Source organism: Pinus tabuliformis, chromosome 7 (genome assembly GCF_031772625.1).
Source record: "Pinus tabuliformis cultivar Carrire ecotype Pingquan chromosome 7, CPIR1, whole genome shotgun sequence".
Classification (NCBI taxonomy): domain Eukaryota; kingdom Viridiplantae; phylum Streptophyta; class Pinopsida; order Pinales; family Pinaceae; genus Pinus; species Pinus tabuliformis.
Window position 1 is genome coordinate 1,705,925,141 of NC_142293.1, and position 12,810 is coordinate 1,705,937,950.

Consider the following 12,810-nt stretch of genomic DNA (forward strand, 5'->3'; position numbering starts at 1 on the left):
GTGGGCCTCATTGCCACTGTGTGCGTTTTCTCTTGGTTGTCAAATGTAGATATGTTAGAGTGATGATAAGTGTTAAATTCCTAGAGAATTAGGACGAAGTCAACCCATAATTGACAACCTTTCAAAAAAATGTAAAGGACATAACAACAAAAAAATAAGAAAAGTATGCCTCAAGGGGAATCAATTAGCTAAGACCATCTGAAACATACCAATAAGAAAGCAATATAGGTCAACCACACATTTGTTCATAGTTAGTTACTATCTACATGGAATAAGAAAGAAAAGATTTGAAGCAAACATATAAGAAATATCCATGAATTAGTTCATCAACATAAAGCTAATATGAAAGCACATATGTAGACTTGATTGGAGTATTGGTTAGCCATTACTCCCAACAAAGAAATGCATGGCAATTTATGCCAAAAACATAAATAAATTCCCAATAATTATGTTGCAAATCCAAGTACGTATGCTACAATAATGTCAAAATACAATAGTGGAATGAGGGTTGCTCATATCAACTATAAGAAAAAAACCCTAGCCTCGCCACCACTCATCCTAAAAGTTTCCAAGAGCGAGAATTTTTTCATCTCCCTAAGCAAAAAAAAACTATCTAAATGCTAATAAATTTCAAGTGCTAAAAGTGCCCTCTATAGAGGCATGGGGAGACATTTATAGAAATTAGGAGGTGACCTTTCACCTTCCCCCATGACTCTTTAAATTCCTTATGACTTTTGGTTGACCTTTACATTATTAGTTTCATGAATATGACAAATAATATTTTCCATATGATAATGAGTTGCAATTTATGACACCTCTCCATGATGGATGAGGTTACCAAATTTCTTTCCTTCCCCTTATGTTCCCTAAATGATACAATAGTTATCATGCTGCTATATGATGGTATAGGAAAAGTAGGTAAAACTGCATATGTATAAGTTTTTCTCTTTGAACTCGAAGTACTGTGATAAATTTATGTGACATGCAAGGACAAATATGTTTTATTCAATCCAATTTTTTTTCTTAAATTTCAGGAAAAACTTATTGAAATATTGGTGTTTATGGTTAAATTGATACCCCAAAAAGGGGTAAGTTGACAATTTTGTACCTAAATAACTAGTATTCAACCCATGGTGAAAATAATAGTAAGAAACTTTGCCACCATGAACCCTTCACGCTATGTACAGATAATATGATTGGAGGTGAATGTTGATAGCAGTGAATATGGTACAATTCATAGTCTAGTTGAATGAATTAACCCTAATATATTTGAATTAATTCCTGCTTCCTTGCAACAAATATTTCTTTTGTCGTTCTTGCTTGTAGTGAAGGCATTCACCACACCAACTAGAAAATTCAGTTTGATACATATTTAGCTCTCTGAACAATGAAATTCTACAACAAAGAATCAAATTCACCCTATAACCGGAGGTAATGATCTTTGCTCGATGAAAATGATGACCAACATCTAGCATAACTTGGCCAGGAACATGAGAATATTTAAAAATTTCCTCCTTATAAGTATTACCATTAACATAATTCTAACATAGTATTCCCCTAAAAAGGATATTCCCACTAGTAAATTGTTTACCCATGCAAACATTTAATGTTACTTCATAGTCATATACATGAGAACCTAGCTCTAAATCTTTATCCTTTCTATACACAACAACGAGGCCACGATGGGAATCAAGGTATGAACCACAAAGATTAGGAAAGAAAATTGAAGCCAAAGGAGTTGTACACTCTACCATCAATTTATCAAGTATTATATTTTATCTCATTATTTTTAACTTTGTTGCATGAACCCACTTTTGAAAGTTATCCACCTCAGAAAAAAAATCATTTAATAAAATTATGACGAAGCTTTCTAAATGTATAAATCCCAGGGGATGGTTTTGAAATAATTCTTCTAAAAATCTCCTCAATATTACCTTTAATGGCATTGATAAAATATTGAAAAAACAATTGATTAGGATTCAACGCGTATAATTCTTGATGTAGCTACTTTGCCAGATTCCAATCAACACCATAGTCCCTCTCCATGACAAGGTTCGTGCCATCATCATAATACCATACAGTGTCCATACTTAGCACACTATCTTCTTTTGTGTCGACATATGTTGTAATTTGACTATGCAACCAAAGGACTATAATTTGACTATGCAACCAAGTGGTTTGAATTCCCTCTTTCAATCCTTGGTGATGGGTGCGACTTGAAAAACCTCCCCTTAATCATTGCAAAGAAGACAAAGTGTTAATGATGAGGAAAATCACATTTTAATTAAATGAGTGTGATGTGATAAAACAAATTGAAAATGTGATTAAAACCAACCACAAATGATAATGTGATTGAAATCAGTCGCCAATGAAAATGTGATTGAATTTAGTTGTCAATGAAAATGCAACTAAGGGGATTGCATTTTGGTGATGCAATTAACATAATTTAGAATGAAGGAATGAATAAAAGTTATAGATGGGATTTGTGATTGGGGTAAGAAATCATGATGAGATGGAGAAAAGTCATAGTTCAAGGTATACTTATTAATTGACTTGGATAAGTTTGTCATACTTTAAACTGACACCCCAATTGCCACATTCCTTTTCCTTCCTTTTTACCTAAACGTTTAATTCATTCACAATTTACTTCATTCAAACTTCCACCTTATAATAGTATCATACGAGAACCATCATTCTTTAGTCCAATATAATACTTACTTCTTGATTCTCTAGCGAGACGAGCTGCTTCCATTTATTTTTTAGGGGTGATTGTAGAATTACTATATCCCTGCAATTCCTCTACTAGAAATTGTTTAATTATAGCTTCATTACGATTGCTTAATTATTGATTACTGTGTCCTAATATTTTCAAAATATTTTGAGATAATCCACACTTTAGATTGTTTTCTAGTTGATAATCTGAATCACTTCTTATGATAAAAAGCTCTGCATTCGTATAATTGGAATTCAATGAGTTAGTCTTTTATTTTTTTATGATCATCTGAGTAGAAATTCAGTCCTCTACTTGAGATACATTTTCTTGAGAATGCCATCACTCTAGTTTTCCTCAACCATATAAGTCAGGACAATAATTCCACATCAAATTAAAAGTGGCATTGAGAGGCATGGTAGGTGGCATGCCAAAAGAAACATAAGTTGATTGTGGAGGAATGGTGAAAGGTATGTCCTCCTTTTCCATGGTAGAAATGCCTTGGTCCCTTCTTTTGATAATTTATCCCCTTTCTCGTATGTAAGTAGGGAAGCAAGTGCCATATATCTGTAATGTGATGTAAATAATTCAATATTTGCATGAAACATTGTTCCTTAGAAAATATGATAGAGTTTCTGCAACCATGCATCAAGATTACTTTGAACATTAGCCGAAACAAAATCCAAACCAAGCAAACTTCCAAGGGTGCATAAATGTCATGTTCAATAAACTCTATATTATGTGAATTGGGATATGGTGGTGGAGTTAATGCTTAAGCAAGCCATGATGAAAATTGGTTCAAGGATTACATTCTGAGATGATTAGACTATATAAATGGCATGTTAAAGCAATGCAATAGAGATATACTTGTAAAATCAAGGGGGACCCAAAATGTAGGTATACAGGTTAAAAAATTTTGGGGGGTGTTGTAGTTGCTACAACACACCCATAAGCCACCAGTACATAGTGGAAATGGCATGTAGTGAAACTGATTAACCTCATGTGGAACGTTGCATGACAATAAATTGCTTAGGACAAAAAAACTTCAAACCCCCCTGTTAAAGTTTGGATAAGTTGGGGGGTCCTAAAGTTACTTGTCAATTATTGAATTTGAGCATAAATGACATCATAGGTGATTCGGAGCTCAAAACATTGCTCAAAATTCAAAGTTGTTGAATCAATGTGGAACTTGAACGACCATGTAGTGCTTGTCGTCCTGAATTCAGAGCAACTTGTTGTGCGAGAAACAGGTAACATATGCTCCTGGAAACAAGTTATGTTCATTTTCCCAAACAGGAAAATTTGGACAAAAAAGGTACAAGTTGCCTAGTCAACAGTCCGTACAACTGACTAGGCCTGTTGACTGTGAAAGGTTGACTGGGCTTTAAATAGACAATGGAAGCTCACCATGTGGTAGGTTCTGGAGGCACTGATTGGGTTGTATATGATTAGTTGTTGGTTTGAAACATGGACCAACCAGAGGTTGCCACATGGCCCAGCCAGAGGTTGCCACGTGGCACCTCGGTGGCCACTAAAAACTTGTGGGTAGGTTGGACTAGACTCTGTGAGGTTCAGTCATTGAACGTGTTACAAACTAAACACCGCATTCACCAATGCGCCAATGGTAGGACTTGTTATATGGTGGCAAAGATATTTTATTTAACGTGTAGTTCACATATATTGGGGGGTGGGTACCATGGTTAACCTTTGACCTCGATCCACGAACCATGGCTAGGGGCTAACCACGGCCCTAAAAAACTGTTAACATTAACCGTTACCACCGCATATGACCATATCGCGGCAGTTACCATAACCACCGTCCCCGTGGTGGAAACCACAACCCCAACCACTGGCGCCTAGCATGTGAACATGGTTTTACTGTGATGTTAACTCCACTAACCATACCTTAACCACCGTGCCTAACACCATGCCATCCACATGTGAAAACCTTAATGATTGGCCTCTTAATTGCGCTTGAAACCTCCAATTCCTAACCACTAGCCCAACCTCCACCAAGACCGCCCATGTGACCTCATTACTAAACCACCAAGATGACCACCAACGTTAAGGGGCCAGCCCCAGGACGTGTGGCGGAAATGTGGCCATGATTTTTGGAGTTAAGGCCATTTAAACGCTCTGACAATTTTGCTTGGAGCTTGGCAGAATCGGCACTCCGTTAGCGGATTTTAGGGTGAAATTGTAGGACGTGCTGGATTTTGGGGAAATTGTAGAGTGACTAGCAGAAAGGCTAGGAAATCTCATATCTTCTTCATTTTTTGGTCTTTTCAGGAGTAGGAGGAGGCTAGAAATGCATTTTTTGGTCTTTTGAAGCAAATGGAACAAGTTTCAGAGCCATTGGAGCACTTATGAAGAGACTTTTTGTAGGTTTAAGTCTATGGGTGCTAGTATCAACCAAGGGGTTGAATAAGTTTTTGAAGGATTTTGAGAATGAAGAGGACCTTGTAGGGGTTTTCTAGCCTTCATATTTTTCTTGCACCAGCTGAGACATCTATGGTGTAGCTCATGTTTCTCTTTTCTCAATATGCCTTTGAGGAAAGTTCTCTTTTAGTACTTCAAGTGAATTGTTGTACTTGTTATGCTCATTGTCAGATGGAGTACGGGGTCTTGATTTGAGAACCAATTTCTTGCTGATTGTTTCATGACTAACTATAGGTTTTCCTATGTCTAGAGTGAGAATTATTTTCAAGAGAATGTTTCCTTGAAGGGTAAACTAGGCACTCTTTTGGTCAGCACACTTAATGCACTCTTTATCACTCAAATATTTTGAGTATAATGAGATTGGGTCAAGCCATTGGAAGCTGGACCAAGGAGACGTAGCCCAAGAGGGGTGAACTCCTTTATCAATTGCTAAGGCTATTATTGTTATGCTGTTGTTTAGTGTTTTTTTAATTCATGTTTTAAGCTCATGAATTACATATAAAGACATAAAAACTCATGTAAAACTTGCAATTTACCTCATAATCCTCAAGCAATTTGTTTACTATTCTGAATTGGAATTTAGCACAACAAACACTAACTTTCCCATTTAGATCAACAGGGCACACTTTAAAGATTTTGGGGATTTCTAATTACATATAGGATAAATTGCAGAGCGCCCCCCACCCCCCCAACCCCCACCTGTCAAATTTCAGATATACTCGAGGAGGGTGAGGGGCGAAGTGACATCTTTGTTACGATTTGATCGGATCACCTAGAACTTGTTAGAAATTGGTGGGTATTTAAAAATTTTGGTTTTTTGTGTTTCAGACACCAAATTCAGTTGGAGGAATTAAGGTTGTGGTTCCTACTGTCAATCAGAAGAAGCCAAGAGCTTGGCACCTGGTACTAAAAATAATGACAAGACTAGCCCTCAGCTTCAACATGTGATCACATGGAGAAAAGAGACAAAATAAAAGGAGATAAATTTGATAAGTTGTTATGTGTTGATATAATCAGGTGAGGATTTCCATGGGTAAACCCATGGACCTATACCCATGATAAACGAAGGATCTAAACCATACAAACAAAAGGGAAATGAGTATAAAAGTGGGTTGATGGTGCGGTGAAGAAAAAATATTAACAAAAAGATCATAGAATAAAAGGGAAGAGTAAGGTGGGTAATATAAACCATGCATTTGCAAAAAATTGCAGTTGCTAATACATAGTGAAGAAAGGAAAGAGCTAAACAATTAAACAACACTAATTGGGGATCTGTGTTCTTGATAGGTGTTTTCCTACTAAAATTTGGGGATAGGTGTATCTAGTGGGTCAAGGGCTGCAAAATTAGAAAGGGGATAAATATATCATGCAAGTGGGTGCTTGCAATTTTTGTAAATGTAGCCTACAACTATCACTCAAAAGAAAATAAATTTTGTTTGTAGTTTTCTCCATATATTGGTTTCCATGTTAAATCTTTGGTGTTCTGTGTGTGTTTAATTAAGTGATGATTTTCTATTTATTCCATAAATTAACAAGAAATAAGAATTGAAGTGAAAGTTTAGTTTGGGAAATAAAAATACTGATTCGTTCCCCCACTCTTAATATTCAACAATTAGTATTAGAGCAGTTTCCTTCACTAACAACCTAACCGTTGGAAGGAATATTTCATGAAATGGAAATTTAAGATGACGCTTTCTCAAGCAGATCTCCACTATTGAATGGGACAAACTTTACCTTTTGGAAAATTAGAATGAAGACTTATTTGATGTCACTTGGCATAGACATTTGGAAAATTGTAGTTAGTGGGTATCAAAACCAAGAAACTCCAACTAACACGGTTGGTAAGAAAAGGTATGAAAGAAATGTTAAGGCTATGAATACAATTTCCCATGGAATTTCACCATCAAAATTTGTCAAAGTAATGTAGTATGAGACAATCACGGAAATGTGGGTTAAACTTGTAAGCAATTATGAGGGGGACACCAAAGTCAAAAATGCAAAACTAGAGAACTACATGATATAATATGAAAACCTGAAAATGAATGAGGATAAAATAATAGGTAGTTTCTTGTTGGCGAAAAATGGTGAAGTTAAGACCCTAGGTTCATGCACATGGGGTAAAAAAGGACCCACCATAGTTTAGCATAGCACTGGCATTTTCACCTTAGTCAAGAAGAATAAGGCATCTCACCCGAAGCACGCTACGACCTTACTTGGTTAAGGGATTGGAACCCAGCATCAAGAGAAATTGCATAAGGCTACCAATACTCATTAAACTCAAAACCAAGGCATCAGAAAATTAATATTTTCAAAATAAAACAACTAAAGAATCCAAAAGAACATAAAATAAATACATGCATTCATAATAAAATTTTAAGATGGGACACATAAAACCAACACAAGTAGAGCACCAGACATCCCTGCAAATTACTCTTTTATTAGGTTCAACTAGCATTATATCATTACATTTAGGCCCAAAAGCCTTCACTATGGGATAGGACTAGAGAATATAGTCTAGCATATGTCTATGTGGTTACAAAATCATGTAGGCTCAATAAGATTCGTGACAACATTTTAGTACACTCTCTTCTCTCTTCTTTCTGGTTTTTCCTTTGGCCTTTTAAGCACTCTTCTCGCCTGGACTGCTACTTTCTCTCCTTGGATGCTTCACATATTCCTTTTTGGTTGCCTTTGTTGCTAAGATGCAACTACTTCCTCTACTATTTAATAAAATTTTCGACTCGAATTTGATTGCATGTGCCCTGATTTTGCTACTGATCTTCTACAACTGTTGGATTTTAATAGATTAATTCTCCTTCCTCAACTTCCTTCTCCGAAAATTTCCATCAGTTACTTTTGGTCAAAATATGGTAAAAACACCAAAAGGTGACAAAAATTTGTCCCCAAAACGAAGGACGCAACAGGCCCCAACCACAGTTCATTGACTATCCCCGGGTCAATCATTTGCTGGTGCTTCTTGTTGTTGCGGTGCTCCTACCGGTATTTCTCCTCCTTGGCCTGTTTCTTCAAAAGAAGGACCCAACTCTAGGACAGACTGGATGCTTGCAATTTTAAACTATGTGCTTACAAGTGTCGACTTCCATGGTCCTGTGAGAGTGCTTGCTTGATCGATGAATTGTCCTATGAGTTTAGTTGTTGGTTGAGCATACTGTGTCATCAATAGGGCATTCCCTTGAGTTTATGCCTCTATGCTAATATAATATAGCTTATGGAAGTGGCCCTGTTCTGGTGGCTTAAGGTCACAAAGTAGAGTATTTGTCTCACGCGATTCGTCCTCAATCTATTGGATTTGATTTTCAAGGACATTCGCCTCTGCTAAGAGATCCTTTTGCCAGTTGAGGTCTTGAGTTTCCATGGCTTGGTTGAAGAGATAATTATCATGTTGGTGTAGGGGTAAACTGGTGTATTTTTCTTCGCAAGGTAGCCTAAACAGTCTCGAACTTGAGTTAAGAGTTCTTTAGCTTCCCTCGTAGCCTGGATAAGAAAGGCTTTCACGCAATCCACTTTAATGATTTTCTACTCCATCTCGCTAACATACTGGGTTTTTGGATCTGGTAGTGCCCTTGGAATGGCGGTAATAGTTCTTTTGAGCTCTTTGTTTGTTGAGACAAGGTAGGTGTAGGAAATTTTGATATGGTCGCAACATTCCGAAAGAGTGAGGGTTGAAAAGTATTCTGGTGCATTTGTTACTATTTCGGAAACTGAGAGCCAAAGATCCTAGAATTTTGCCTTGATGTCATCAATCTGTTTCTGTAGCACCCACTTCTCCTGAAGAATCTTATCTCTTTTAGCTATAATGGAAATAATTTGTTGTTGTTGTTGCTTGTGCTCGATTATCATATTATTGTGCAATGCCTCTTCTTGGTGTGAAACTAGTTGAATACAATTAAACAATTGAGATGACGACCAAATCTGGAGTTCATTAGGCGTCATGGTAGCAAGTGTAGGGCACTGACTTTGAAGTGGTTTGCTACTGGAAACTAACTTCTCATACCACCCTTGGGGTGAGGTCTTCAGCTGCGAGGGCTTGGGGGTGTGAGTGTTGATAGGGTATGGGCTGAAATGCTGTGGTGGAAGGGGGGCAAGGTTGGGTGTTAGGGTAAAGGCGCGTATAGTTTATGTGTCCTGGTTTTCAAAGGTGATACACTGACCATTTTCCATTAGTGCACCTGGTGCTAGAAATAAAGACAACAAAGATATATTATCGAACTTCGTGTTTGTAGGGGGAATTATAAGTGCTTCATTTGTAGTGTCTGTAATGTATTATATTACAAATTCTACTTCCATTTCCGTCTTAGTACTTAGAATATTCCCGAATGGAGGAATGTTATAGATGGTGCCTGAGGAGGAGGTTGTTCTGGGTGATGGATTGCGCAACATTGGGGACACATTGGATGTTGACTATGGGTTTTCCTCAGTGATTGGTGTGATGGCATTGGATTGTGGTTCCTTTCTAGTGAGATCAACCACTTGCGTAGAGGTAACTTTAATCGATTTCTTTGGAATTGATGGTGGCCTAGTGGCGAGTGGGTGAGTGCTTCACATGGTGGGCACAGTATGAGAATGAGGTCCCAAGAAGGGAATTAAAGAAATGGATGGGATGCAGGTTAAATTAACAATTGGACTAGCATTGATAAATTAAGAAAATGAGGGGAAAGGTCTTACTGACGCTTCGATATCTTCCAGAGTATTGAAAAAATACATCATCTTTGTTTGAAGCTTCTTTATCACTGGATTGAGTGTTTCGTTTTCAATTCGTTTCTTGGAGACAAAAGGGGTTTCGCTAGGCACTGACTTGAGAAACATCTCTTCGAATGAATATCTCATATTGCCTTCCCTAATTTCTCCAACAACCGCTGACCAGGATGTTACTTTGGTATGGAATGTCTCCTTTGAGAGAAGGAAGGGCAGAGCGTGCATCTAGAATGTGTTTGGGTTGGCACACTTAAGCTAAATCCAGGTGTTGCCATGGATTATACCAAACCATATTTCATGCAAATATTCATCTAGGAGCAACAGTGGGATCCTCAGGCTGGCTTTGGTGACAACTGGCATCTTTTGATACCATCCTGCGAAAGAAGCCTCATTAATTTCCTTACCATTGGGGTACCTACAAGTCCGCCATGGTAAGTATCTGAGTGCAAAGGGTTGATTCTAAGCAACTGGTGTTATTTATATGCCTTCCGATGGCACCACTTCATCATAGCTAAGGAAAAGACAATAAATCCATATATGACATGCGTTACCCTCTTATATACATCCTCACAAGCTTCAAAGAGATCATTCAACATGAAACTGCACCAATTTAATTATGTGCCTTGCGCACAAGCTTCCGCTACTTAAATGGTGTCCAGGGTGCACTCACCCCTTGAGTAATGGTGCATAAACTTTCCAAAAATTGTATAGCAAGTGAATTTGATGGTAGGTCTTTTAATTGGTTCAATAAGGGCTCCCTTACCACCATGTTAAGTCTCATACTTTTTGTAGTAGTTGTCATCGCCGACCTTATTTCCCCACTTTGAAGTATTATAGAACACATATGACATGGTGGCTCCTCTAGGAGATAGTCCCGTAAGTCTCTGAATGTCATTGGCATGTATGGGGTATTCATTATTAATCCATAGAGAACCTCCATGCATTTGGATGATGAGGAAGTTAATACATTGCATTGTTTCTCTAGTAGTGTCGAACACTAGCAAATTGGACAAATTTAGCAGTGTCGACCTTTGTAGGCCTTTGAAATCCTCTTTGATTATGGACGAATGGCTTCCATTTTATTTTGCTACAAAATTCAAAAAAACTTTGCACTTGAGCATTGGGAAATGGAAAGAGTCCGAGAGGTCATTTTCCACAAGTGAAGCCTTGTCCTATTTGCCATAGAAAGGCTCAGTTTTAGAGACTCTAGAGCCAGATTCAAGGGTGAGAAAAATATTATGGCTACCTTAGTCATGGTTCTAATTTGAAAATTATATAAAACAGGCACAGGGGCTTGAATTTGGGCCGAGGACCGAGGAAATTTGACATAGAATCGAGACTAGGCAATTCGACCACCTAGGGTTTGCTACTGAAAAACTTATCTTTTCCATGAAAACTAAATAGAAACACTTGACATGACATTTTTTTAGACCGTTTAACTAATTAATATGGAAAATTTATATATTCATTTAAATTTGTGGAAGTAATGGTGACTGTGACCTAGACCTAACCCAGATGGCGCGAAAACTAAAAGAAAGGGTGGGAATGATGGTTAATTATGGCGATATGATGTCAGGTTCCTTGAAGGTGGTCATTGTATCGTGTCAGGGACATTATGGGAGATATTTTTCCCAAATTCGAAATGATGGAGGGAATTATTACTAATTATTACGAACAAGATGATTCCCACATGAGACTCCCTGACCAAAATCAGCTGTGAAGGGAGGCACTCGACTGACACAACTAAAATAACTAAAGGACATTTATTTACAACTGACATGACTGAAATAGTTGACGAAAATAAAATAACTGATGCAACTGAAGAGATTGACACACTAAGATAACTAACTGACTCTACCTAGACCTAGCTACGATCCCCTTTCAAAGATTAAGTCAGTTTGATGTGGAACTAGTTGTGCCATGGAAGGGATTTAGGTGTGCACCATTCACCCAACTAGGCAATAGGACTCCATCCATTTGTGCAAGTTTGACAATTCTTGATTATTGTACTTCCGCTGAGTGGTCCTAAACAATGCATTCTTAGCTTTCCAAGATGTTTTAGGAACTTGATGTCATATAGAAGTACCTGATCTCCAAGTGCAAAGGACTTCCTCTTTATGTGTTGGTCGTGCCATGCTTTCTAACTCTCCTTCTCGATAGCTTGGTGTAAATCTGTCAAGAATCTGGCTTCATCCAACTCCCATAGTTCATCCAATTGTTTTGTAATTGATTCATCTTCTTTCATGTGAGTGGCCTGTGCAATGAAAAGATTGAGGATGATAAACTCGACAAGTACTACAACTTCTCATCCATAGATAAGCTAGAAGGGTATATAATTTTGTAGGAACTTGAGTGTTGTATGATAAGCCCATAATGTGGCTGGATGCCACTCGTCATAGTCATCTCGGTTAGCAGGGCATATCTTGGTGAGGCCTCTCTCTAGGATATTGTTGAAGTCTTCCACATTGGCATTTTCCTGGGAGATGTATGGGCTGTTGTTATGGTGTCATATCATAAAGTTATGCAATAATAAGGTGATTGTATCATTAATTAAGTGGGTTCCCTAGTCACTGGTGAGGCTTCAAGGCTACCCAAACTGAGTGATAATATTTTGAAAATGAACTTGGAGGTAGTGTCTGCAATGCAATGTTTAGTTGGTGCAGCTTCAACCCATCGGGTAAGGTAATATGTGGTAGTGATAATGTACCTGTCATGGGAATGATGCTTCGATGGGTTAATGGGCCCCAAAAAGTCGACTGCCCATTTCTTAAATGCTTGAAGCTGTTAACTATCTACAAGGGAATTTCATCTTGATGTGATGGCTTTCCCACGCTTTGGAAAACGTCACATTTCCGAGTGTATTCCTTTGCATCTCATAAAAGTGTGGGCCACCAGAGTCCTGCCCGCAACAATTTTCTCACGATGGCCTTCTCGCCCATATGTCC

The 12,810-nt window shown here is 37.8% G+C and overlaps 1 pseudogene; it reads right to left on the reverse strand.

Moving 5' to 3' along the window:
* Positions 1-1,274: 1,274 nt before the first annotated feature.
* LOC149255145 (2-oxoglutarate and iron-dependent oxygenase domain-containing protein CP2-like) overlaps positions 1,275-12,810 on the reverse strand; it is a 41,959-nt pseudogene continuing 30,423 nt past the window's right edge.